This window comes from Lactuca serriola, chromosome 4 (genome assembly GCF_051521515.1).
Source record: "Lactuca serriola cultivar US96UC23 chromosome 4, Lser_US96UC23_V15, whole genome shotgun sequence".
Taxonomy (NCBI): Eukaryota; Viridiplantae; Streptophyta; class Magnoliopsida; order Asterales; family Asteraceae; genus Lactuca; species Lactuca serriola.
In genome coordinates, this window is record NC_136411.1 from 254,790,716 (window position 1) to 254,797,606 (window position 6,891).

The window sequence follows — 6,891 nt, forward strand, 5'->3', positions numbered from 1 at the left end:
AGCGTTTACTGAGCTTTTTACACTGACTCGAGACATGAGTCAGCATCTTCTACGTATTGAGGTTGATGTCAACCAACTGAAGGGAGTTCATCTGTCAACTCCTTCCCCTAGCCCAAATGATGATGATGATCAAAAAAGGGGAGAAACTGATTCTGTTGAGCATGGATCTGAAGAGAACATTTTAAACCAGACCGAGCCACCACAGCCTGTGCATGACTCTGAGAGACTAATAGAAACTGAAAAGCTTACTGAAGATAGTGAGCATGATGATGAAGATGAACATGATGATGAGTGTCAGATGTTGGAGATGAACTTCATTGATCCCACTGTGCCAGTTCAAGGTGAAGACTCAGATGTAGTTAGCGAGGATCTTCATCCTTTATCTCGAAAGCGCAAGGCAGCAGATACTGAATTATCTGATTCACATGCTGACACTTCTCTTCCCAGCAAGAAATCTAAGTCCATTGTCAGCATATCCAATTTGGCAGCTGAATGGAACATGTCTCCTGATCAAGTTAACCAAATCCTTGATGAAGCCAATAAAGCTCAGCTTCTAAAGAATATTGCTCAAGCTAATGAATCCCTCATTTAGCACAAACTTCAGGCTAAAGGATCCTTTGAAGCTCGGATGCAAAGGTTTTTAGAATATCAGTCCAAATCTAAATCTTCACAGCCTCCTTCCAGTAGCAGTAAGTCAAGGACTGATAATATTCTCGACAGGATTGATCGCAAGAGGTTTCAAGATGTTCTTAAACGAAGAGTGAGCAATGATAAGATCATCAAAGTTAAAGCCTCAAAACCTCATAACGAGAAAATTCTTACTTTGTTGATCACTTGTCAAGGTCCTCAACATCCGTACACTGAAGTTGTCAAGAGAGACGAGCTGATCAGATATGGACTCTCTGAATGGATGGAATTGCTCGAGTTGGCATCCAAGAAAACTTCAGTTTTTTCTTTAGAATTGACTTGTGTTGTTTATTTATTGATTAAGAAAGTTCAGCGTCTTGAGCTCGTTCCTAAAGAACGTTCTCAGCAGCAAGGTTCGAGTTCCTCAATTCCATGAAACAGAAGAACCAGATTTCAGGTTGATGGTGAAGATGTGTTGGTTCTAAATTTTGGTGCTGAAGAATTAAAAAACTCTCTTCCCATTGGTGTTGAGTCGGTTCAACATCAGTTCATTTCTGTTCCTAAACATTCATGGAATGTTTTATCTTGACAAGAACAGAAAAATGTGTTTTCAGCGAACTGCAGAGATTCCAAGGGCTCCAACAACTCATCTTGTTGGATTAAGACAAATGTGCATGAGTCATCAAGATCTTTCTGGAGAATTTCATATTCTAATTACTATGGAATTACTGAATAGAAGACAGGAGCTGCTGGATAGTCCTTACTGGCCAGTAAAAGTAGAAGTTGAAGCTAAGTATGAAGAATTTTTGTCCAGAGGTGTTCTAGTCTAGCTGGTTTTGAACATCATCATATTGGGGGAGATTGTAAGGTCAAACCTTGTAATATGATGATGTTTGAAACTGGTCAATCAGCGTCAGCGCATGACTCAGCGTCAGTATAAGCGTCAGCGTAACAGTTGTTCAGTGTATAGCTTAATATTCAGCATTTTGTAACAGATTTAGTACTTATCTAATTTCCATAGTTATTGTCTATTAGTTAGCTGGTATATCCCTGATTTGTAGGGATAGCCTAGAATAGTTGTATATATTCGTTTGTATTGGTTTGTGATAGGCACGCCTTTCACAAACCCTAATAGTCGCTTTGTGCATACGATAATCTCTTGGTGAGATTATCATTCTTAGTGAAATTTTTCTTTATGAATCTTTATTGTTCTTATTTACAGTCATTGTTTGATAAGTTGTTTGATCTTTGGGTCGTTCACCTATCGCCAAGGTGCCTTATCGCCTCGTGCCGCCAGAGATGCAGGATTTATCCTCGCAGCTTCAGGAGCTGTTAGGGAAGGGGTGTATTCAACTGAGTAGCTCACCTTGGGGAGCGACGATCGTTTTTGTCAAGAAGAAGGATGGTTGACAACGGACGTGTATTTATTACCGGGAGTTGAACAAGTTGACGGTCAAGAACCGTTATCTGTTGCCGAGGATCGATGATCTGTTCGATCAGTTACAGGGGGCGTCTTGGTTCTCCAATATTGACTCGAGGTCGGGTTATCATCAGATGAGGGTTCGGGATGAAGATATCCAGAAGACAGCATTTAGAACTCGTTATGTTCATTACGAGTTCGTGGTGATGCCTTTTGGGCTCACCAATGCACCAGCTGTGTTCATGGATGTCATGAACAGGGTGTGCAGGCCAATGCACTAGCTGCATTCGTGGTGATGCCTTTTGGGCTCACCAATGCACCAGCTACGTTCGTGGTGATGCCTTTCGGTCGGTGATCGTATTCATTGATGATATTTTGGTATATTCGTGGTCTAGAGAGCAACATGAGGAGCATTTTTGGGAGATCCTTGGAGTTCTGAGATTGGAGAGGCGGTATACCAAACTCTCCATGTGTGAGTTCTGGTTACGAGAGGTTCAGTTCTTGGGACATCTCGTCAACCAGAATGGGATATTGGTCGATCCGGACAAGATTGAGGCGGTCATGAGGTGGGAGGTGCCGAGATCACCCACCGAGATCAGGAGCTTTCTGGGATTGGCCGGCTATTATCGGAGATTTATTAAGGATTTCTCCAAGATCGCCGTGCCACTTACCAAGATGACCCGGAAGGGTCTCGCTTTTTCCTGGGGTCCGGAGCAGCAGACCTCATTTGAGACACTTCGCCAGAACTTGTGCGAAGCCCTGGTGCTCGCACTCCCGGAAGGGATGGAGGATTTTGTGGTGTACTGCGATGCATCGATATCCGGTTTGGGAGCAGTGCTTATGCAGAGGGGGCATGTGATAGCATATGCTTCGAGGCATCTGAAGCCTCATGAGTCGAGGTATCCCACCCACAATCTGGAGCTGGGGGCTAGTAGGGAAACGCGTGATGGGTAGTACATAGATTGTGCTCCAGAAGACAGAGCAGATACAGTAGGTTTGACAGAGGTTGTTGACCGCTCAGAGTCGCCAGAAGAGTTATGCGGATAGGCGACGATCTAAGCTCGAGTTCCAGGTCGGTGATTTCGTGCTCCTGAAGGTATCTCCTTGGAAAGGAGTGATCCGATTTAGGAAGAGGGGCAAGCTGGGGCCTCGGTATATTGGGCCGTTTAGAGTGATTACGAGAGTAGGCAGAGTAGCATATCGTCTGGAGCTACCTACGGAGTTGAGCCAGATTCATGATACCTTCCACGTGTCTCAGTTGAGAAAGTGTATAGCCGACGATTCGGTGGTAGTGCCACTGGAGGATATTCAGGTGGATGTGGGCCTGAATTATGTTGAGAGACCAATCGCGATTCGGAATCGGAAGATCAAGGTTCTGAGGCAGAAGGAGGTGCCATTGGTGCAGGTTCAGTGGCAGCATCAGAAGGGGTCAAAACTGACGTGGGATTCAGTGTCAGAGATGCGGGAGCAGCATCCGGAGTTGTTTTTGGTATAAGACTTTGGGGGTGAAGTCTGGTTCTAGTGGGGGAGAATTGTAACATCCCGGAATTCAGGTTCAACCATTTAACCCTTCATCTTCTCCAAGTTGTCATATTAGGTCCCTTTGTGTTAAGTGCTAAGCTTGTGAGTACGCTGGGCGTACAAGGAGTACGTTACGCGTACTCACGCACTTATTTTGTACGTGGTTCCATCCGGGTACGCTGGGCGTACCTAAGGTTACGCCGGGCGTAACCGGCCTAGATTGAAAACCCTAATATGACCTGAGGGCTATAAAAGGAATGAGATGGTCTTGTCCCCCAACCGCCATCTTTCAGAAAGAAACCCTAAGAGAGTATTTCCTTCGTTTTTAGCTTGGGTGTGAGTGTTCTATGCTTCAAAGTGTGATTCCAAGGTGGTGAAAGAGAAGAGGAGACCATTGTGGAAGCTAGAAGTTGGTGGACAAGTGTAGATCTGAGGACTACAAAGTTTGGAGCTTCTTCCTGAGGTAAAAATTTCAGATCTTGCCTTGTAGTTTGTGTGGTGTGCTTCTTGGACCAATTTCTAGGGTTTTTGGTCCCAAGATGGAGACTTTATGAGCAAATAGTTTCCATTGGCCTAGATCTATCATATTCCAAGACTATATGAGTTGTATTCTCATAAAAATGCAATCTTGGACGTGAATGTTGAGCCATGCATGAGATCTAGACTTTTGGAGGAGAAAGGAAAGGTGTTAAAAGGTGCGGGGAACCTTTATAGCCATGCAAAGGCTTAAAGGTTTCAACTTTAGGGATTACGAGGTATTAAATTGGACAGATCTGAAATGTGGGGTTATGTCTTAACTGTTTAAGACATTAAAGTGAGGAAGTAAGAAACTGGGATGTACGCTGGGCGTAATCCCAGTACGCGCCGTGTAGTGGGTCGCGTCCCCTGATTCTAGAGTGCAAGCGTACGCCCCGCGTACAGGAGCTGGTACGCCCCGCGTACTGCTTGCTATTGACTTTTTGTTGACTTTTAGGGTTTTGGTCCACATGTGGACTTTTGAGTCAGGGAGAGGTAAAATGGTCTTTTACCCTTCTGTGGGATAGTGGAAAAGGGTGTAGCATAGCCTTGAAAGCCGTTAATAATTGGAATAATTATTTCTTGTTATTAGGCAGGGCTAGGTCGTCGTTTCGAGATTCAGAGATATCGAGCACGTGAGATTCTAGACATCATACAAGGTGAGTCGTCTCACTATACTGTACCTGGAAAAGTACCTATGTGTGACCGAAAGATCTAGTGTGCTATAAGATATATACGTTGCATGCTATGAGTCGTCTGTTTCATATGCTCTATGTATGTGATATGTATGCTATGTTTGACATGGGCTGGAAGGCATGATGATATGGGCCGGAAGGCATTATGATGTGGACCGGAAGGTCAGGGAGTTATGGACCGGAAGGTCAACACGGGTAGGAACGGAAGGTTTACCGGGTTGGGACGGAAGTCCCTTGAGACACATGGACCGGAAGGTCGTGTGGAGTATGGCCTAGAAAGGCGTATGTTTGTAAGTGGTATTTTGGGGAACTTACTAAGAATTTATGCTTACAGTTGTTGTGTTATGCGTTTCAGGTACTAGCGAGGACCATGGGAAGGCATCGGCGTGACTCGTACACACTAGAGAGAGGATTTGATTTTTGTGATCTTGGGATACGATATGATTTGATAACTATTGTTGGCTACTTTTGAGAATATTTTATATGATTATGGCTGTTGAAAAAAAGAAAATTTTGTTTTGAAAATTACGTTTTTACAAGTACGCTAAGCGTACATTAGAGTACGCCCCGTGTAACGCAGTCAGTTGGGCTTATTGCATTTTGGGCCTCGGTGTGGGCTGAGTGGAGACTTAGGGTCGTTGGGCCTTATTGGGCCTTCAAAATTCAGTTGCTAAGGACCAAGGATTTAGAATTGGGCTTGAGTAAGGTTCAATAAAGGGCTTTATGCCCAATGGAGCAAATTGGGCCATTAGTGGGTCTTTAGTGGGGCCATGGGTGGGCTTAGAAGGAATTGAGGGTTTTTGGGACATGTTGTGACCCATGCCATAACAGGGGTAAAATGGTCATTTTACCCATAGGAGAATCCCCATTCTGATTTAGTATTTTATTTCCCATGATAGCTGGGAAGCAGCCGGAGCAGTAGTCGGGATTTCTCATTCAGGAGTTCAGTTTCCTTCCAGTAGGAATCGGTCTAAAGCCACAATGCCGGCCTGTTTAGCTAGCAGTAGTTTCCGGACTTCGGTCCAATGCAGTAGTTAGTAAGTTTGATGCCTTCGTGGCTCAGACAGGATTTATGTGTTATGTGTTCCGGGCCACGGCCCAATGCAGTATGCAGTATATGTGTGTTCATGCTAGTTGATATGTTTATGTTATGATTTGTTCAGTTAGTTTTGGACTTCGGTCCGATGCAGTTAGTCCGGACTTCGGTCCGATGCAAGGGACAAGGTCCCAGACAGTTTCCGGACTTCGGTCCGATGCAGGGGGCAAGGCCCCAGTTAGTCTGGATTTTGGCCCGATGTAGGGGACAAGGTCCTAGTAAGTTTCCGGACTTCGGTTCGATGCAGGGGCAAGGCCCCAGTTAGTCCGGACCTCGGTCCGATGCAATGAGCAAGGCCTAGTATGTGCTTTATATGTTATTGTATGGTATGTCGTAGATTGGGGGAGCTCACAAAGCTTTGTGCTTACGGTTTCAGTTTTTGGTTTCAGGTACTTAGTTTTCATAAGAGGAGCTCGGAGAGGTTGCAGTGCACACACCATAATCAGTTAGCCTGGGAGTGTTTTACTCTGATAATGAGATTATGTTTTGAATTAATACTCAAAAATTATGTTATGACTTATGATACGGTTTTTATAAATATGGTTTTAGTAATGTTTTAAAAGAAATTTTTAGTAGTGATTTTTGGGTCGTTACAAGTTGGTATCAGAGCCTTGGTATGAGGGATTCGGATACACTTCGGGTGTGTCTGAACTCAAACTAGGGAAGCGGTAAAACGACATTCAAAAGAAAGACATTTTCGAAAAGAATTTCCAGAAAAGAAAAGAGTTTCAGAAAAAGCGAAAAGAATTTTTAGAAAGAAAAGAACTTTGAACAGAGGAAAAGGGTGTGGTGCATGCAATCAGCCGAGCTCAAGTAAGTACTCCCAAATCACCCATACAAGTTTATGATTATCAGTTTCAGTTTCAGTTTTAGTTTCAGTAGAACAGCATGCTAGTATAGGACTAAGAATCTAGGAGGATGCCTTATGTGCCTGGCTTATGTGTTTCAGCCTTATGAGAATTGCATGCTAGTATTGAGTAGACAGCAGTAGGATAGCCTGTTTCGGTTATGCCTGA